This window comes from Ursus arctos, unplaced genomic scaffold (assembly GCF_023065955.2).
Source record: "Ursus arctos isolate Adak ecotype North America unplaced genomic scaffold, UrsArc2.0 scaffold_10, whole genome shotgun sequence".
NCBI classification, from domain to species: Eukaryota; Metazoa; Chordata; class Mammalia; order Carnivora; family Ursidae; genus Ursus; species Ursus arctos.
In genome coordinates, this window is record NW_026622764.1 from 37048979 (window position 1) to 37071681 (window position 22703).

General features: G+C 32.9%; 1 pseudogene; it reads left to right on the top strand.

Annotated features, from left to right (window-relative positions):
* The first annotated feature begins 21767 nt into the window (after positions 1-21767).
* LOC113251061 (60S ribosomal protein L17-like) lies at positions 21768-22320 on the top strand (annotated as a pseudogene).
* Positions 22321-22703: the final 383 nt, after the last annotated feature.

Below are 22703 nucleotides of genomic sequence, written 5' to 3' on the forward strand. Positions count from 1 at the left end.
AAAACCCTAGATACAACTTTAGGCTACATAAATGAATCATAACAAGAATTAGGTAGATGATTTTGCTAGTGTATTGTGCAGATATCTCTGACCACAACTGGAGAATCCCACATGAATTGCCCTATTTTACAAGACACATCTTAGAGCACCTTCACAATAGGCAATCTGAATCATCAGGGCTCCTAATGTCATGTGAGAAATCACCCATGAGGACCCATTTTTTCATTCCTTTATTCATGTATTTATCAAATATAGGTTGAGGAAAAGCTGTGTGCTATGGCCCTGTCATTCCCATGGGAGAAAAAAGAAAACATAGTGTAACAAAATGCAATTAACATAACAACATAATATGTGGTTTTGGTGTGTAAATTACAGAATATCTGCACATTGTGAAAATGATAAATGCTCTGAGAAAAAGAAAACAAAGAAGGGAAAATAACATCTTGGGAAGAAGAAATGACAATTTAAAAGGTGGTCAGGGAATCCTTATGAAGATGGTGGCATTTAGGTAAAAGGCTGATGGCAATGAGAAACAGGGACTTGTGAATGGGTAATTGAATGGCTTTCCAGGTAAGGGGCACCAACAAGTAAAAATTTCATAAGGCTCTAACTTATCTACAAAGGTTGAGGAAACACAATGAGGACACTGTGGCAGTAGTGATTAATGCGGAGAGTAGTGACAAGACCAGTGAGTTAAAGGCCTGGGAGGACAGATCTTAGTTAAAGCCTTGCTGGCCATTTTCTGGACTTTGGCTATTATTCTGAGTGAAATGGGAGCCATAGGATAGTTATGAGCAGAAAAATAACATGGTCAGGCTCTAGTTTAAATAAAACCATCCTGGTTGATTTAATGTACTGAGAAGATGAAAACAGAAATTAGAAGGTTGTTGTAATAAAAAATCAAGACATAACGGTTAATTATCACTGCTGTTGATATGAGGAAGAATGGGCAAAAGTGGTGGATATATTCTAGATATATTTCAAAGATTGAGTCATTAAGATTTGCTGATGCACTATATTTGGAGCTTAAGGACAATATTTTAAGTGTGAATATTTACAGCCAGTCCCTGATTTGTATTGTAGTGTGGGACTGAAAATTATCCTGCAAACTGAAAGCATACAAAGCAGTATTTTTTTTAATTGAAGTATAATTGACATACAATATTCTGTTAGTTTTAGGGGTACATCATAGTGATTCAATATTTTTATACATTATAAGATGATCCCCAAAATAATTCTAGTTACCATCTGTCTTCATAATCAATGGGAAAACTTAGGATTATTGCATGACTTCTAAAAATTTTTGTCAAACTGTTAAAATGTCTGGTTAGTATAAGTTATAAATGTATAGAGAAACAAAAAAAATTGTGAATAAAAGCCAATATTTGTGTAGTACACTGTAACTTAAAAATGGAAATATTGAAAATTAAAGTGCCCCTTTTTTGGCCAAAAAAAAAAAAAAAAAAAAAGAGTCATTATGCAGTTTGAACAGTCTTTCCCTTCTTCTCATCAAATATAAGTTTAGACCAGCTTCGGACATTTTATCCGTTGCACTTTCTACATTGTGAAATATCTCCAGAGTTTCTTTAATAAGTTCTTGCCAGTGTCAGTGACTCTGGTGTATCTTCATTCTTTTTATTGCAATCACTTTTTTCAGTCATGTTGATAAGTTCACCTTCACTAAATTTCTCTGGCTGCAAATCTAGAATCTCTCAATGGTGGCAGTGCCAGCATTTGTATGGTCATCCAAATCTTCAACAACTTCATTTGTATTTCAAATTTCATTTTCAGAATTCTGACTTTGTTTCATTGCTGTACTTTTCTGTTTTGGAGAGTTTCCTCTATTAATTATTCTTTTTTCTAAAATGCCACCTTGGTTTATCACTGGGTTATAAGGAGGCAACACAACTGCATGCATTGCTGTCTGTGCATGTACCATATAACAGATGCACAGTGAAAAGTCACCAACAGACTGAAAGAAGTAATACAGATAACAAATCATCATGGTGTGCATCTGTTGTTTACATTGATTTGTGGACTGAAGAGCTAGCAGCAAATTTGGTGTTTAATGCAATTGTCCATAGTCAATCTACCACTATAACTGAAATTTGAATCTTGTTGGGAGATGGTGTTATTTAACTAAACTTTGATAAACAGAAATTCTTGCATATCACAAATTGTACAAAGTGAGGATTTCCTATACTCTGGACAAAAGAAAGTTTAGGATGATTCCATTTGTTACTTTCAAATATATAAAGTGAGAAATATAGACACCTTGGGATGCGTGGGTGGCTCAGTCAGTTAAGCATCTGCCTTCAGCTCAGGTCATGATCTCAGGGTCCTGGGATCAAGTCCTGAGTCAGGCTCCTTGCTCAGTGGGGAGCCTGCTTCTCACCCAGCCTGCTGCTCCCCCTGCTTATGCACTCTCTCTCTATCTCTGACAAATTAATAAAATATTTAAAAAAAAGAAATATAGATGCCTTGTATGTAGTCAAGAAACATAGACGAAAGTTCTAGATGATAATACTTACAGGTAGGTAAAATTCATTCAAGCAAGATAGGCTTATAAAATAAACGTCCTTATTTCTGCATACATTTGAAATGTATGAAGTTAAATGCAGTTATGTATAAATTCATAATTTCTTTGACCATTAATCATTAATTATTTTACAGGCATTTATGTGCTAACAGAGGCAATATGAGCTATAAGAAATGAGCCCAAGATGAAGAGTAACGCATAGTTAACACTTCAACAGAGCTGTAATTAGAGATGCACAGTGTCTTTCTCCTTTCCTATGCAATCAGCTTTTTGCAATCAAAATCTAGACCTCATTTTTTAAATTCCCGGAGACCGGTGGTATATTCACGTGTGACTTCTCTCATGCTCAGTCATCTGCATGTCCCTTTACAGCACATATCCTCCTTGGTTCACAGTAAGTGGTTTAAGATGTAAATTTTTGGTAAGAAGGGAACACATGGTGTAGCTGTAAATAAGATACTAGATGAGTCATTTTTGAAAAATTATTATTTTATTAACTTAAGTATATATATAACCAAAAATTGGATATGATTAAAGTTGTCACGCCTCAGGCGGATTTCATACATAATGTTTGCATCTCGTGCTTAATAAGGCAAAGAACATGGGCACAGACATCCCCTTTATATGCATACCACCAAACATATACAAGTAACACACTAAATAGTAAAGAATTTACCTATTTCTAGAACTTCATAACTAGCTTTATTTATATTTCACTTAGTCCTTACAACCTTATGAAGTAGAATTATTAGAATTATTATATCCTTTATCCATACAAAAAATAAGTCCTAGAGAGGTTAATTTGGATGCATGCTATGAAATGAAAGGACTATTGTTCAAGGCAAAGGCTGACTCATTCAAGAGCCCATGCAAATGTCCTTCAACAGGAAAATATGTCACTCTAAAGAAATCATTAATGTCAGACTTGGCCTAAATGTGTATTTGAATACATACATGTAACTCCCTACTTTTATCAGATCCTAATGAGATGGCAAATATGTTTGTGTGTATTTAAGAATGAACATATAATTGGCATGGAAAATCATGAAACTATATGACCAGTTTGCCAGAAATTTTAGGGAATTTTCCTAGAAATTAGGACACAGGAGGAATCAGATTGAGAAATAAGAAGAGACAAACCTAGACCAAAAAAAAAAAAAAAAAAGGCCACACAAACAAAACACACAGCTGCATGAGAACTCTATTTAGGATAAGGATTGCAAGGTATAGTATTTGAAAGATCCTGAAATAAAATAAATGAAACAACTTAATGAAAACGTGAACAAAACCAGATGAATAAATAGTCCAAGGACAACAAATATGCATAACATATAAAACCTAAAATACATTGAAAATAACCTCATTAATGTCGGAGACAACTGAAAATAATAATGATTATTGTTGGAGCAATGATTTTGCTCTTATCCTATTGACAAAAGTTATAAGATGAGTCATTCATTCTACCTGAATTTGTTTTGGGTATGGGAACTGGCTCTGTCAAATGTTGCTGGTGGACATGTAAAGCAGCACAGCCAATGGTGGATAGGCATACTGGCCATATCTATTAAAGTTTAAATGCATGTGCCCTTTGACTCAAGGAGTTGTTCATCTAGAGATCTATCCTATAGACAAACCTGCGTATGTATTTAAGGGTGTTAGTTGCAGCATTGTTTTTAATACAAAAAATAGAAGAAAATATTATAATCATGGTATAGAATACTATGCCATGGTTAAAATGAATGAGGTGTGTATCTATATACTAAAGCGAAAGACAGTCATAAGAAATTTTGATTAAAAAAAGACCAGTTGCCTAAGAGCTTGTATAATTCTATTTACGTTTTTTAAACTAAACACAAAAACACACAACAAAAACCTAAACATAAAAAATGTCCAAAAGGAGATATATATATATATATATATATATATATATATCTCCACTTATCATATTCCTTGCTTTTGGGAGAACAGGTTTATTGCTGGGAAAATTCATTCACTTAATTTTTTTATTTCCATATCTCTACATTTATAGATGTTTTAACATTTATCAGGAATTAATGTTTTGTAATTAGAATCATAGGTATATTTTTGAAAAATGAAATTAAAATATAGTATGTGACGTGATAGATGTGTTAACCAACGTTATCGTGGTCATTATTTCACAATATATATATATATTTCAAATTATCCCCACATTGTACACCTTAAACTTACACAATGTTATATGTCAAATATATCTCAATAAATCTGGAAAACAAAGTCAATTACTACATTTTCATTTTATTAATATAATATTTTTGCAGATTTTCTTTGTGACCATTAACTCCATATTTCTTACTAAAGCCTATATATTTATACCACACAGGTAAAGATAACTATACTGATAATACATTCATTCAGGGAGTTAATAGAAATAAGGGGGATTTCCTTATCACCTTCAAAAATAGTTCTTTCTTTAACTATGGATTTAATTTATATTAGGTGAGATTACAAATACTAATTCTATTTAATTAGATTTCTGACTACTGATATTAAAACCTATTATCCAATATGTAATTCTAAAATTCAGTGATTAGTGATATCAATGACTATATGTCAACATTTTAATGGGTGACTTAAATACATATATGATTACTACACTGTCTTGAAATCAATTAAATTTGTTATGAGGTTTCCTAATTCTAAGAGTTAAAATTACAAAATAAATATGTTAGGATTTTTGTGGTGTAGATATATGAGTATGTATTGCATACACATGTGTATAAGAGAAAGAGAAAGAATACTAAATATTTTCTAATTTTAGTTATTATTTTTATTATTAATAGCTTTATACAGTGTAAACTGTAATTCATATTTTATTATCTGGTAATCACATTTCTTAATTTTTAATTTTATTTCTTAAAATTACTAGAAATACACACAGAAACATTAAGGGAAATTTATCCAGTGAAACCTGAAACAGTTTTTTGTGAAAGAATTTTTTTTAAGATTTTATTTTTAAGTAATCTTATACACAACGTGGGGCTCAAACTCATGACCCCAAGATCAAAAGTCACATGCTCCCCTGACTGAGCCAGCCAGGCACCCCAGAATTTATGTTTTATAAGTTTTAGTTTGGGTAACATAATGAGACAACATGTATGTTTCAAAAATTAAATACCTGCATTAAACTTACATTTGTGCTGGGGTTTGTGGGTTTTGAAACATAAATCTATAGCCCAACTAAATATTTGTAGGGACAAATTTAATTTATCTTAGGTAAAATTGCAAATTGTAGTGAAAAGATATTGTTAAAGGAAACTAGATTAGCCTTGCTCTATCTCAGCAACATTATCCGTATTCCTCCATTTCAGCATTCTTTCTCTTTCTGTATAAACGGTTATGTCTCCTTTTTCTTTAATACACATGGAGGAAAAATACCTTCCTTACTGACTTCTAAACAGGAAATTTGAATGCTGAGGATCTGCCAAGATTTTATTCGTAATAGCATCATATTGTCTCTGATGTGCTTACAGTATTAACAACTTGCCATAAAACAAGTTATAGCTCAAAGGCTTAAAATCCACTCCCTGTGAAACATACCTGCTGATGACTCTCTCTCAAATGATGTAATTTTCAGGGTTATTTGATTTCCCATATTGAACATTTTATATTGGATCCATCTTTTAATCAGAGCATATACCACGTCTTACCTATGAATTGTAACCAATAAGTGTTTGCATATTGATTGTTCACAACTCAAAACACATTTTTCTCATGAAATAGTAGTTTGGTTTCAGCATATTGGGCACACAAAATCCTATAACGTGGCTTAAAAAATGCAGTATTAACTCAAATTTTCATTCCTGAGACCAGACCATTTGGTATAGGAGATAAGAAATGAAGGGAAAGAAGGACAAAGAGAAATAGAATATTTGCTACATTTGTCCTGTCTCTTTCACCCGTGTGAGAGTGCTGTGTGAGTCTGAGAATATTGCTTAAGTTTTCTGGTCTGAATCATAAAAATAGATTTATAATACTGTATTGATTATTTCTAGGATTATTAATGCACAATGTATTTTGATGCATTTTCCTAAGCATTTTTATGTTTTCTGCTCTAAATCTTCTCTTCATAAATGAAAATTTTAATAAAAATCAACTATGTTGAAATATAAGAAATTCCCTTACTTTGTGGATTTAATGTTTTGGGGATATTCTTTACTGGAAGCTTGATGCTTTTCTAGAGATATTGTATGTATCAAAGAAAAAAAATATTACCTATCTTCCTGGAAGTTTTGCATTTCAGTTACAATCATCCCTGGAGACATTATTTAGTATTGACATGATATGTCCCTGCCTAAAGGTAAGAGGTGGCAAGGATGGTGACAGAACAAACAACCTTCAAATTTAAATACAATTTGTTACCTCTTTAAAGCATTTTTCCAGCTCATATGTGAGAACTATCAGTAATGCCTAGTGTAGTTTATATTCTACCTCCAAGTATGATACTAATTTCAGAAAATCATCATCATCTACAAAGCTTAAATCAAAGGATCATCATCATCTACAAAGATTAAATTTACTTGAAAATCATATGGTAGCATTTGAGAAAGAGAACGTAAAGAAGAATATATTTTGTAGTAACAAATGAAAATAAATCTTGTAACAAATGTGATGCTTGTTGATTTTGGCTAAAAGCACTTTGGACAATGGTTTGATGTCATTTGTCGTTTCAGCTTGGGTAACTCACACAGGCAAGTTTTATTGTTGCCACTTATGGTTGCCTTTTTTCCCAAATCACACCTCTGGCTTATAGCTAGGCACAAAGAGATTGATAGGAAAAAAAAATTAAAAAACCAGTTGTTAATAAGAGTGAAATGTGAAACTCTTGAAGGAGATCAAACTCTTTAACAGAGTAAATGGCCTATGGCAATATCTGTGGATAGTTGTTATTTTGACTAGAGCATGCATCAGGCACTTTAGAATGACAAGAGGAGTACATCCCAAGGTTGTTTTATGATACACAATGCTCCATTAAAATCAGTCCCTTTGAAAATGAAACAGTGTAACTTTGTAAGATTACATTGTCATTCTAAAGTGAATACATTTCGAGCACAATGTTTTCTCCAATTATCAGTGCAGTGTATCTTTCTATTTAGTCGCTTTTTTTATTTAATGGTCTTTTATGCTTATTCTGGAAATTGCAGCTTGCAATATTCATAGTTTATTATGCTAACAAATTATCATTAACAATAAAGTTTTTTGGCAGCCTAGTAGTCATTTTAAGTTTTTCTTACAATCAATAAGATGAGAGGAGAAACTCCGACTCACCAGTAAGCTTTTTTAGTTCTACAATAAATACTCACAATGAATGTATAAACAGAACCAGGTTTGGGCCATAAAAAATGAAATGTTTCCCTGTTGTTTTGTTGTTTTGTTGTTGTTTTAAAGGTAACTTTCCTTTTCAGATTCTTACTATCTTTACTAAAATTTAACACATCCCAGAAATTCAATAAATGTTTCTTTTTGATGAAGACAAGGGATGTTGTAAAGAATGTCAAAAAGATTAAAACCCAAACTCCCTTCTAACCAAGAAAACTTGAAGCAGAAAATTTTATGTCTATATCAAAAAGAAAATGATCCCCTAGATCATCTAGAAAAGGTATGGATCTCAGTTTGTCAGAGCCTATCAATCTTTATACACTATAGATTTGTAAATTGAAGTAATGCCATTGATCATATTAGAATTTACGTTTGTTCATGTTCTTTCATAAAAATAAATAAAATATTAAAATTTCAATGTTTGAGTACGGTTATTGCAGTGTTTACAATTTTTCACAAAGATGAATGAAATGCAGAATTCTTTGTCTTGACTATATACATGTATGCTTGATAGATCTTGAGTGAACATATATATATGTGTATATATATACACAAGATAAATATATATTTACATATATATTTCATTACTTATCCTCTTGTATGAATATTTTGAAGCTTCAGCTTTACTGAAACACACACGTGTTTCCTTAAATTCACAGTATAAACTGTATGTGTGGGAATATATTAGAGTTTCTATACCAATATTAATTGTTGGCTTGTTAGGAAACAATACATAGTGCTTCTCTAATGCTGAAACTACTGAAATTACTTTTGATTTCTGAAAGTCAAAAATGTCTTAAGATAATACACATCACAATATTATCATCAAATCTTAATTTGAACTTCAAATGATAATATTTATCACAGCCATCAAATATATTCACTGGACTTAACTGCTGGTACTTTGACCATTTCCCAAAATCAAATTTAGTCTAACAGGACTAAGTTTTGCCCCTGTTTAACAAGAGTAAACATTAAACTCTGTTATTAATCATTGACTCCTTTCTACTCCCTTGGATTTCCAACGTCTAACTCTATTAAAACACTCATTTTTTTATTAAAGAGTATCCTCAGTTACTCCATTTTGACTGGTTCCATTTTTTTTCTGTTTATAATCATTTCTCATCTGGAAATGACTACCTGTATTCATGCCTCTCCTCAAGATACTATCCAAGCAGATTTCTTGAGAAATTAGTCAGTATCCATTGCCCCTACTTTCTTGTCTCCCTTAGGTCCTCAACAGCAGTCTGGCCTCGGCCACCATCACAACCCTGAAACTGCTCTTACCAAATTTACTAATGATATAGAAGTGAATTGAAAGTGGTCTTTTTAGATTTCATTCGATTTTTACTTCCTTCAGTGTTTTAGTCTTACAACAAAATTATTTGGAGTCAGTCTCTGCAAAAACCACTTGTATTATTATTTGTGCATACTTTTTTAGTCCTTTAACTTTTTGGATTCTCATTTTTCTCATATGTAAAATGGGGTTAGGGTGCCCGGGTGACTCAGTTGGTTAAATGTCTTCAGTTCAGGTCATGATCCCAGGGTCCCAGGGTTGAGACCCACGTCAGGCTCCCTGCTCCACAGGGAGTCCGCTTCTCCCTCTGTCCCTCCCCCCACTCATTCTCTCACTCTCTCTCTCTCTCTCAAATGAATAAATAAAATCTTTTTAAAAATTTAAAAATTAAAACATAAATAAAAAGGGGCTTAGTGAGACCCACTCATTGGTTAGTTTCAGTGAGTAAATGAGATAATATATAAGGAGAATATTTTAGAGTATCTAACACATATCAAACACTCAAGAAATGTTCATTATTTTTACTTTCTGAAGTGATCTCTACAATTAACTTCTCCCGCTCTATTTTCTTTTCAGCCAATATCTGTATTTTGTGCCATACCTATAATTCAACTGTAGATGCCCATCAGCCAAAGACCATCAGGAACACAGCTGTTGTCAACAACAACCTATTACTTGCTGTAACAAGGGAGATTACTTAATTTGATAACTGTGGGCCCTCTTTAATAGGGAGTAAGTTAGAAAGAGCACTTTGGTTTTGTGCAGCAGTTAGGTATAGGAGTCTTGAAAAGGGTGGTTCAGATTTTGTAAACTGTAGAAGTCAGTGATCTTACCTTTAAAACTGTAGTAATAAGCAAAGACAACCCAAATAGGAACAGAGGTTGTTTATTCAAAGCTGGTTATAGCAAGGGAGTCAGCCACAATCACTTGAGTTTCAAAGAGACTCATAGGCATAGGAATGAAATGGGAAAGTATTTTTTTTATAGTGGGGAAAAAAAGAGAAAGCTTCAAATATCCTCTGACTGGAGGATGTTTGCATCAGGATGCTGGAGGAAGGGTAACTAGACGAGGAACATTCTATGCGATTGGTTTGAGGAGCATATTTGTTTTTTCTGGTGGGCCTGAGTTGGAAATAGGGACAAAAATTCGGGAAGCTGGCAGTCACTGACTGTTCTGCACTGATTGCTACGGTGGTTGTAGTTTGGCTTCCTACTCTGGTTGCTGCAAAAGTTGTGTGTTAGAGCTCTGTTGTCACTTAGAGCCTGGCCATTGTCCATTTTTATATTCAATCTCTCAGAACACATGAACTTGTGCATAGTAAATTTCAGATCAATTTGTCTGTGATCAACCTGGACCATATGGCTCTGAATAAACTGTTTTTTTTTTTTTTTAATCGAGTTTAGATATTTTGCGAAGAACATTATGGTTTTGGTTTTACTTGGTTTATGATTCTGAAAGTCATGGTGTATTATACAAGTTGTGGTTTATTTTTTAATTCTCAGTTCCCTCCTAACAGTTCAGAAGCCGGCAGGGTCAGGTTTTCACTCATCACAAACTATGAATAAGATACGTCCATCTGGATATTTCAAAAGCATCTCAAAACAAACGGCTAAACTTTTTCCACCTATGCCTAGGCAATATTTTTTACTTATATTTAATTTCCAACTACTGACTGTTCCCTTTGTTTCTTAATTTTTATTTGTACTGACTTAGTCTAAGGTTTAACCATCTGCTGCACAGACAATTGTAATATACCCCCTAACTGGTGTATGAGTCCAGTCTTCCACCACTTCAGTCTTTCTACCTTCAAGAGACTAAAATTATATTTTTAAAAGCATAGTATGTACTTTAAAATATTCAGCGATTCTATAGTTTAATACACAGTAAATTCCAAACATAACATACTCTTCATATCCTAGTTCAGCCCACTTTTCCATAGCCTCCACCTTTTCCTGCCATACCCACACTCCTAAGGACCCAAATATTTCCTGAATCTGACAAATGCTTTTACAACATTGTTTATTTGTTGGTTTGATTTGATTTTCATCTGAACCTTCAAGGACCAAACTAATATAATCTCTTCATTAAGCCTCCTCAGACAAAATCGCTGCTTTTATGTCCTTAAAGTACTTTATCTTAGTATTCCTGCAGTACACCTATCACATTGTAATAATCCGGGGCCATCCTGTATCAGATGTCCTTTCATTACCTTATTATTCCCACTGTACAGATGAGGAGATTAAGTTTTAGAGAGGTAAGAGTTTGTGAACTATCTCAAGCATTTAGTTTTCCATATGTAAATTTGCTCTCCAGTTTACTGCCTTCGAAACCTGTTAATTTACCAGCATATTTCCTTTGCTCCCCCTGCGTTATGATTAGAGGTGTAGACATATCTTTCTCTCCCACCATTTTATCCTCTCCTCCATTGCAAGAGTCAGCTCCTGCCCCTATTTACTTTCCAATATCCTGCCTCACTTGGTATAAAAAGCAAAAATTCAACTTCCACAATAGTGTCAGACATTTTCTTCTATGTTCATCTTAAAAATGATACTTTGTAGAGGAGGCCAGTGAGCAGGCACAGGGGTGGGGAAAAAATGATAGTTTGTTTCTTTAGAAATTGTATATATCCCATGTGGAAAATTAAGGAAGCACATAAAAATTTTAAAAAATGAGAACTACCCATAATCTTATTACCAGTAAATAATTATTGTCACCATGTGTGTGTGACAAATACATATTTATGTACTTAAAATAATCCTTTATTTAAAATTTTGTATCCTACTTTTTTGCATTTCACATTTTATATGTTAAGATAAAATATTATAAAAATAGTTTTAATTTTTGTATAAGTCTATTCTACATAGTAGTCTCATATGCAGTGATACCATATTTAACTAAATATTATCATGTATTTAGGATATTTAATTTTTGATTTCTCAATTTCCTAGTAAGGTAAATAAAGCTGAATAAAAAATCACAGTGCATAAATATTTGGCTGAGTCTGATTACCTTTTAAAATTATTTTTGTGCAACTACAATTACTGGCATAAGAATATGAACATGTTAAAATACTATGCCTGAGTTGCTTCCAAAAAGAAGCATTAAAGTGTATTCACTACACTTTTTTATTGAGATATAATTAACATACACATTCATATTAATTTTTGGTATGCAACATAATGATTCAATATTTGTGTATGTTGCAAGATGAACATCACAATGTCTAGTTAACATCCATCACCACACAGCTACAGAAATTATTTTCTTGTGAGGAAAGTTTTTGAGATTTACTCTCTTACCAACTTTCAAATACATAATAATACAGTATTATTAACTATAATCGCCATGCTGTATATTACACCCTCATGACTTACTTATTTTATCATTGGAAGTTTGTATCTTTTGACTCTTTCACCAATTTCACCCACCCTTGACCCCCTGCCTCTGGTGACAACCAATCTGTACTCTCTTCTGTAATGACGAGCTTGCTTTGTCGTTGTAGTTGTTTTAGATTCTACATGTAATGAGATCATGTGTTTTTCTGTCTGACTTATCTCACTTAGTGTCATGCCCTCCAGGTCCATTCATGTTTTCCAGATGGCAAGATTTCATTCCTTTTTATGGCTGAACAATATCTATATCTATATCTCACAATTTCTTTATCCATTCAACCATCGGTGAACACTTAGGTTGTTCCTGTATCTCAGCTATTGTAAATAATGTTGCAGTGAACAGGGGGGTGCATATATCTTTTCAAGTTAGCGTTTTTGGTTTTTTGAGGTAAATACCCAGAAATGGAATTGCTAGATCATATGGTGGTTCTATTTTTAAATTTTTGAGGAACCTCCATACTGTTTTCCATAGTAGCTGCACCCATTTACATCGCAACAGTGTACAAAGGTTCCCTTTTTCCACATTCTTGCCAGCAGTTATTTCTTGTCTTTTTGATGAAAGCCATTCTAACAGGTGCAAGGTGATACGTCATTGTGCTTTTGATTTGCATTTTCCTAATGATTACTGATATTGAGTATCTTTTCATGTCCTTTTTGTCCATCTGTATGTTGTCTTTGGAAAAATGTTGATTCAGATCCTCTGCCTATTTCTTAATCCAATTGTTTGCTTCTTTGTTGTTGGGTTGTATGAGTTCTTTATATATTTTCGATATGAACCCCTTATCGTGTACATGATTTGCAAATATTTTCTCCCATTCAGCAGGTTGCCTTTTTATTTTGTTAATGGTTTCCTTTGCTGTGGAGAATCTTTTTAGTTTGATTTAGTCCCACTTGCTTATTTTTGCTTTTGTTGCCTTTGCTTTTGGCATCAAATCCAAAAAAATCTATTGCCAAGACTGATGCTAAGGAGCTAACACCTGTGTTTTCTTCTAGGAGTTTTATAGTTTCAGGTCTTACATTTGAGGCTTTAACCCATTTTGAGCTAATTTTTTCAAGATTATGTTGTAGGAAAGTGGTCTGGTTTCACTCTTTTGCATGTGGCTGTCTAATTTTCCCAACACTGTTTGTCAAGGAGACTGTTTTTTCCCCAATTGCATGTTCTTGGCTCTTCTGTTGTAAATTAATTGAGCATATTTGCATGGTTTATTTCTGGGCTCTCTATTTTGTTCCATTGATTTAGGTGTCTGTTTTTATGCAAATACCATACTGCATTGATTACTAGACCTTTGTAATATAGTTTGAAATATTTCACCACATATATATATATACTAGAATTTTGAAAATGTAATGGTGAGGTAATATTTAATTATTTAATCTACCTTTATTGATAATGTTGACCTTTTTTTTTTCTTTCTCTGAATTGTTTAGCCTCCTTTCCTATAGGAAATCTTATTATATTTCTTTTAAACATATATTAGCTTTCCACAATTTTTTCTCCATCTAGTTCTATTCCTTGATCAATATTTAGCCTTTAAAATAAGTCCTCTCTTTCATCTCTCTACTTAAATCTGATTTTCTCTATTCCCCCAGGCTCCATTCTAAAAGGTCAGAAAGAAGGGTTCAAAATCTTCTAGCTTCCTAGTGCTTCTTTTAAAACACTGTTTTTGTAATAATTACACCATTAGTTTAAACTCTTACTTATCATTCATGTAATCTATGAAAATCCGGGGTTTTATCCCTTTTTTATCGTTTTGTCTTCTATTTTTCCATCTGCCTGAAAGAACCTTCATCCCACTATTTTATTTTCCAGAAAAATCCTACTTTATCTTCTGGAGTGGATTGAAATGTCATTTGCCATGTAACATCTCTATGAATTTCTTTAATTTATGAAGTAAAAGCCTCTACTGTGTTTTCATAATTGTTTTTCTTTCTAGCCCCTGTGCTTAAAACAATGCCTGCCAGAGAATAGGTGTTAATGATTTTTTTAATGGATTAGTTTATATCAGCATGGTATCATAGCAGTGTTCTTCACAATTATGTGTGTATATTCATATCACATACCACATATACATAAACCCTTTTCATTTTTGATGGTGAGTTTATTGAACATAGGATCAATGTTATATATTTTTTTCACATAACACATGTGATAAATGTTTTTAGAGGAAAAGCTCTAGCAAACACAAATGTATGTGTATGCTCAAACATATACACTCATGTAATCAACCTGTGACACAGATGAGCTAACATTGGAATTAGTCACTCAAGGTCAGCAGAAGATCATGAAGGAAATAATAAATCTAGACAGAATATTTTTAATCAGAGGTAAGGAGAGACAAAAATTAAGTTATCTCTGATTGGTTTAAAGCTGGATTTTTAGTTAGGACTCTTGGTTAGCAATCAACAGAGATATTGGGAAAAAAGGCTAGCAAGTAACATTGCAACATTATCCTCATTTGAACCTAATTCAAAGATTTTTTTTTTTTTTCAAATTCTCCACTACTTTTTGAAGTATCTGGCTTGAGTCCACTGACAGTCTTCCAACTGAATTTAAAGGGCCTTTCATCTGAAAATATGTGTAGCTTTAGACACAGACTCTACAGATATTTGGACAGTTTTAAAATCTGATTTAGATGCTTTAATGCAAGATTAGGTTATGTAGAAAGCTTGATAGACAATAAAACAGATTAAATGACAGATACAAGATCAAAGATATACTCTGCATAAAACAGTGAATGTTAAAGGTGTTCCAGATAATTGATCAATGCAAAGTGATGTTCTGAATATTCAAAACAATACATTGCACTTCAGTCCCTTATTGTCCAAATTGATCAAAATATTCAGGTAAGGCATAGTGTGCTCTCCAGTTGTCACCATTTATTTCCATTTTGAGCTATATTTTGCAATGAAATGCTAGATAGAAGTTGGATATAATTTTTCCATAATAGAAATGGCAAAATATCTTCCCTGTTAGCCCATAACAAACAATATTCGTATCAAAATGAACCTATTTAATAAAAAGTGTAGCTGCTTTTATACACTTTTATGGCAGTTTGATCATATTTTGGCAAAATCAGCCCTGAAATAAATCTGGTATATGTCTCAACATAAAGTGTTAAAGCTGAATAAAAAATTGCACAGATCCAGTTTTCTCATGCACAATTTTTAAAGTGATGCTCAAAATTATACAGAACTATGCTGCTTAGGCATTTCTTTAATGAATCGGAGTGAATGATAGTGCTTTCTTATAAACAAACAGGCACATAGAAACAGTAAAGTGGAAAGGAGGATTCAGAGAATTGCATTATGCTAATCCCAAGAAACTAATTCTTGTGATATAGTACAAGAACAGTCTATATCCCATTCACTTCAAATAAGAAAATACACTGCAGAGGCCATTCAGAAGTTACTGTTACTTCAAAGTACATTCAGCAAATCAATGTAATATGTGTTCACTATTTTGGCAATGTGGGTTATGTGGGTGCTGTCAGAGTTCCAAAACTCCACCAGTTCATCTAGAAGAGAAGGCAATTTGCTTTTTAAAAAAATAAATGTAAAATCAAGGGCTCATAATTGTAGTCTCATGCATAAGACCATAAATAAAGGAGTATGCATAGATATATTCATTTGAATTTTATGTAGCTTTCTTACTGAACTTAGTTTTAAATATCAGTGTTATATCCTCTGTTTAATGAAAAATACAACATATAATGGCTTAATAAATATTAATTTCATTAAATGGGATGTGTTAATTAATGAGGTTTTCCTTTGAAGAAATTTATAATGTCTGATTTTAAATATATTATGATTATTTTTTTATGAGACAACTGTGATGATTTAGGGTATAGTGTATCTTAAGTAGGTGAATGTTTTATTTATTTTATAATTAAATTATGATTCTTCATTCAAAGTCTGCCAGATATGAAATTTTATGTTTGATATAATTAATATTGATTGTGTACATAAGATGTGTGCTGATTTAAATAATAAAAATGCTCAAATCCTATTGGTTGTAGCAGAAAGACATGTATTCAGTCCAAATGATAATCTTTACTAAATTGTTTATTAAAAGTAATACATGATTTTTGAAGAGGACCTTTTGGTCAAAAATATATAAATATAAAGATTATTGTTTGAGGTCAAGTACCAGACTTAACCATCAAACGAGATTTATGCTTTTATATTTCTCTTGCAAATAGCTTTCAGCATCATGTTAGAAGCTGAGCCTAAAACATTCTGTTGAAGGTATAGAGTATTCTAATCATCTAGATGTGGGAAAATTTTGGAAACATGCTTGTTTTGATCCCAATGTTTTCATTAGGGAGGCATTATGAAAGGGTTATTTTGTTCTACTTGACTTTATCTTTATAGAATGATGACTAAGAATTTATTGTATAGAACCAGAAGCTTGTATTCAAACCCTACTCTATCTAATCATAAATATTTGACCTTAAGATAGTTACAGAACCTAACAGTACATAAGTGTATTCATCTTTAAATCCAGGGTAATAATAGAAACTTTCTAATAGAATTTTTTAATGTGTCATTTCAAAAGGTTAAAAAACATGACCCTCAAAGAAATATAACATAAACATTTGTCAAAGTTGATATTTAGCTTATTATTTAAAAATGGGAGCAGTAACATGTTATGAGCAGGTTAAGGAGCATTTAAGCATACAGATAGAAATAGATAATATAGATATGAAATTTGATAGATTGCTGGGTAAAATGCATAACTGGCTAATGTTCAACAAATCCATATGCAATATTATTTAATGTTATCTTCTCTACTGGACAGAAATTATTTACATCTATACCAAGCAAAATTCCACAAGTTAACCGCTGCCCCTAGAGGGTTGAAAATCACCATAAATAAACCCAGCACTGCACTAAAACTATGTCTAGTAATCTCTTTTACTTATATTAAAGTCATGGATATTTTGTTTTGACAGTTTCTCCTGGTCGTGGTCAGAATCTTAAAAGATTATTCTTGTTCACAAAAAGCTGGTCTTATTAGATTTGGCCTGATTATTTGCATAGGTAAAGCAAGAGTCTTACTTAACTCAGTAAGACTTCTGAGTTTGTTCTGCAGATCAGACTTCAATAATTTGGACAACTAATAATGCCAAATAATTAACTTCTGTCTACAAAGTTTCACAAGGAATCATAGACTGACTCTCAAAATTATATGACTTACTCTTTATTCCTGAGGCTAAGGAGCCAAGCCCAATACACACTCTCCATTAGACTTCAACTGTTATATCAATATATTTGGGTAAATTTGTCTTGAATTGAGATTCTCTAAGATGTATTAGGGTCCCTAAGTTACTAGATATTGAAATTCTTACTATGAAATTTACCTGTGAATTCTAAAACTGTGAGTCTAAGACTTTATAATCCAGGTAAGAAGTCAGATTTCTTGGGAGGATATTAGAGAATTTGGCTCTGAATATTAAGTTGATCCCTACTTCTTAATATGGGCTTCTCAAACCTGATTAATTAAGATTTTTCTCATATGCAATACTCCATGTATAACCTTGGCTGCACTAGTAATTTGTCCAATTATACTGAAGACAAAGAACAGAGTTGTATGCAAATAATTGATTATCATTATAAGTGAAAAGACTCAGCAAAAAAATGTTTTTTGATTTTTTGAGGGAATAGTGGAAATCAGAAATTAACTTAGAATGGTTCATCTCAGTTTAAAAAAACACAATCTACTAAATTGTGGGTTAGAGATAGCTTTAAAAAAAGAAACAGAGCTTCTTTATATACCCATATGAAATAGAACATTAAAAATATTCCCAACAGTATTCCAGGACTTTCACTGGACCAAGATGGAATAACAGCGATTCGACTTAGTGTCTCACGTGAAACGATGAAAAGATCAGAATTTTTCCAAAAATAGCTTTTAGAATTTGAACAACTGGCAGCTCAGGACTGATCCCTGAGCAAGGAACAACAAATAAAATGAGCCCTGTGAATACTCTAGCTTATGCCCTGACACAAGTGAGTTTCCAGGCTGTGGAGATCTGACTACAGAATCAGAGGTCAGAGTGATGTGATTGCAGACTGCAAAAGCACATGAGCCAAGGAATGGACATAGCCTCTAGAAACTGAGAAATACAAGTTAGCGGAATTTTCCCTAGAGTCCCAATAGGCATGCTGCCCTGTTGACATCTTTATTCTAGCCAAGTGAGACCCAATTTGGAAGTATGACTTCCAATATTGTAAGATAATAAATTTGGGGTGTTTTAAGTCACAGGTTTGTGATAATTTCTTACAGCAGTATTAGAAAACTAATGTAAAGTTATAAATCAAGGCAAATAATATCCACTCTTCTCATACCTTTTATAACTTGCTATACTTCCTCAAGTTTTGTCTTTCATTATACTCTTACATATTCTGAGACAATCTGTTTCTGTACAATAGGACAAAGCTATTTACTCTACCCTTGAAAAATTAAAATTCTTCCTATTATCTTGCATGCATCGTTTTATTTCTTTGTCATTATTGTTCTGTGAATGATTTAACCCACCCACATGAATAACTTTTAATCAGAGTAGCTAACTTCCAACTCACAGAGAAGTAGGAGATAGAAAGCTCAGAACTGTGCCATAATCAGGTATTTTAGCAGGTTAGCAAAGCTTAAAAATACACTTAACGCAACTTTCTATCAGCTATAGAGCTGTATTCCTCTTCTTTACGCCTCTTTAATGTGGCAAAAATGAACATGTTTATTAACATGACTAAAATAATAAAACACTATAACATATAAAATTAAGAGAAAGTATATTGATTTAAATCTATGCTTCATGATCAATGTTTTATTATTCAGTTTTACTAAGAAAGCATTGATATCCAAGATTGTTAATTAATTAATTCAATTTAATAATTCAAGGTTTTAAATTACCTGAAGCTCTTGGAAATAGTTTAAGCTTACAAAGAAAATAATATCAATGTAAAAACTTATTATATTATTATGTTATTAATGATTTGTGTTAGCTTACTTGAACAGATAACCAGTATAAAAAGGTTAGGGTAAGTTCAGATGTAACTAAACTGACTCTTCATTTAAAGCAAACACAAATTTGTTAAAGATAAATAAGTAAATAAGATATACATGTGTATTATCCTCAAGAAAAATGCACAGAGCTATTTAAAAATTTTTAAAACACGCAAAATGGTTATGCCAGTATAAGATTTATCTTAACTATGAGCATAGATTCCAAAAACACTTCTGAGCCAGCAGTTAATCTAAGGATTGATTTTCTTTAAAATCTTGTACATTTAAAGTATTAAGATTTCATCTCCTTATTCTCTGAGTATTTGGGAATGTTTTATTTACCTAAACATTTATTAATACTGATAAATCAATGAAAACAGAGCTCCTTTCATTTAAGAGATGTTCTAGGTTGGAAAGCATTTCAAACTTACACAAAATGGAGAATCTTTTCTCAAGTACAAACATGAAGGCTTGGTTTGGTTTTGTTTGGTTTTGGTTTTGTTTCAAATTTTTATTTAAATTCCAGTTAGTTAACATATAGTGTAATATTAGTTTCAGGGGTAGAATTTTAGTGATTTATCAGTTACATATGACATCCAGTGCTCATCACAATGAATGCCCTCCTTAATACCCATCATTCATTTAACCCACCTCTCTGCCCTCCTCCCCTCCAGCAACCCTCAGTTAGTTCCCTATAGTTAAGAGTCTGTTTTATGGTTTGTCTCTCTCTTTTATTTCCTCCTACATTCATCTGTTTTGTTTCTTAAATTCCACATATGAATGAAATCATATGGTAGTCTTTCTCAGACTAACTTATTTCACTTAGCATAATACACTCTAGCTCCATCCACATTGTTGCAAGGGACAAGATTTCATTCTTTTTTATGGCTGATTAATATCCCATTGTGTATATATACCCTCTTCTTTATCAATTCATCAGTCCATGGACATTTGGGGTCTTTCTACAATTTGGGTATTGTTTCTATATCATTTATTTTTCCTCTAATCTGTTATTTCCCTTCTTCTGCTGGCTTTAGACTTCATTTGTTGTTCTTTTTCTAGCTCCTTTATGTGTAAGGTTAGGTTGTGGATTTGAGATTTTTCTTGCTTTTTGAGGTAGGTGCCTGTATTGCTATATACTTCCCTCTTATGATTGCTTTTGCTGCATCTCAAAAGTTTTGGACTATTGTGTTTTCATTATCATTTTTTCCATTTATTTTTTTTATTTCTTCTTTAACTTCCTGGTTGATCCATTCAATGTTTAGTAAGATGTTCTTTAACCTTCATGCATATGTTGTCTTTCCAAATTTTTTCTTGTGTTTGACTTCAAGTTTCATAGTGTTGTGGTCTGAAAATATTCATGGCATGATCTCAGTCTTTTTGTACTGGTTGAGGGCTGATTTGAGACCTAGTATGTGATCTACTCTGGAGAATGTCCCATGTGCACTGGAAAAGAATGTATATTCTGCTGCTATCTTTGAATATATCTGTTAAGTCTATCTGGTCCAGTGTGTCATTCATAGCCACTGTTTCCTTGTTAATCTTCTGCTTAGGTGATCTGTCCAATTGTTGTAAGTGGGGTCCTAAATTCCCCTACTATTATTGTATTATTATCAATGAGTTCCTTTATGTTTGTTATTAATAGTTTTATACATTTGGGTGCTCCAAAGTTGGGGTCATAAATGTTTATAATCGTTAGATCTTCTTGTTGGATAGACCCGTTTTTTATGATATAGCACCCTTCTTCATCTCTTGTTATAGTCTTTAGTTTAAAATCTAGTTTCTCTGGTATAGGTATGGCCACTCCAGCTTTCTTTTGATATCCATTAGCATGATAAATAATTCTCCATCCCCTCATTTTCAATCTGCAGGTGACAGACACATAGAGAGTTTAGATTTCAGTTCTATAATATCATTCATAGGTTAAAAGCAAGCATAGAAACACAGTAACTGCCTACTCCAAATGCCAATGGCTATTTTCATGAAATTATTAATTGAATTGACTTGAGCTCATAAATAGACCAAAAAAAAAAAAAAGACAGACTGGATTCTCTATCATAAAACCAAACCCCAATCATTTTTACCATCAATGAAGAATAACTTATTAACAGAGTATGAATTTAAAAAGACGAAGAACTCTTCCCCCAAGCAGCCTGAAATGACCTTTGCTATTCACTTGACCCAGAAAACCCTACAAAATCATGTAAATCAAGAGGTTCAAATCATCATGTTCACTTTAAGAACACAGATGAAACTGCCCAGGCTATCAAGGATGTGCACATCTGAAAAGCCACAAGTATCTGAAAGATGTCACTTTGCAGAAACAGTGTGTGCCATTCTGTTGCTACAATGGTGGAGATGGTATGTGTGCCCAGCCCAAACAGTGGGACTGGACACAGGGTCGATGGCCCAAGAAGAGTGCTGAATTTTACTGCACGTGCTTAAAAATGCAGAGAGTAATGCTGAACTTAAGGATTTAGATGTAGATTCTCTGGTCATGGAGCATGTCCAGGTGAAAAAAGTCCCCAAGATACAGCATAGAACTTACAGGGCTCACGGTCAGATTAACCCATACATGAGCTCTCCCTGCCACATTGAGATGATCCTTACTGAAAAAGAGCAGATTGTTTCTAAACCAGAAGAGGAGGTTGCACAGAAGAAAAAGATATCCCAGAAGAAACTGCAGAAACAAAAACTATGGCTTGGGAGTAAATTCTGCATAGAATAATGCAAATACAAATTTAAAAAAATTTAAAAAGATGAAGAAACTCAAAAGTCAGGGAGGAGAAAGGGCAAAGTTCAAATTCTATTATTCTGGAGATTCTTTCTGGGAGGGAAGATAGGATAGGGGAGGGGAGGAGGGAGGGAGGGAAGAAGAAAGAGAGAATGGGAGAAAGGAAGGAAGGAAGAAAGGAAGGAGGGAAGGAGGGAGGGAGGGAGGGAGGGAGGGAGGGAGGGAGGGAGGAAAAACACGGCTGCACCAAAGAGCCCTTGAGGTGCTTGTTGGAAACTGTTCTCCATGTGTTCTCAAAGTTCTTCAGCACAATCAACAACTTATTTAAGGACTAACAGTCCAGGGTGTTTGTAGAGCTAATAGCCCTGGGAGATATG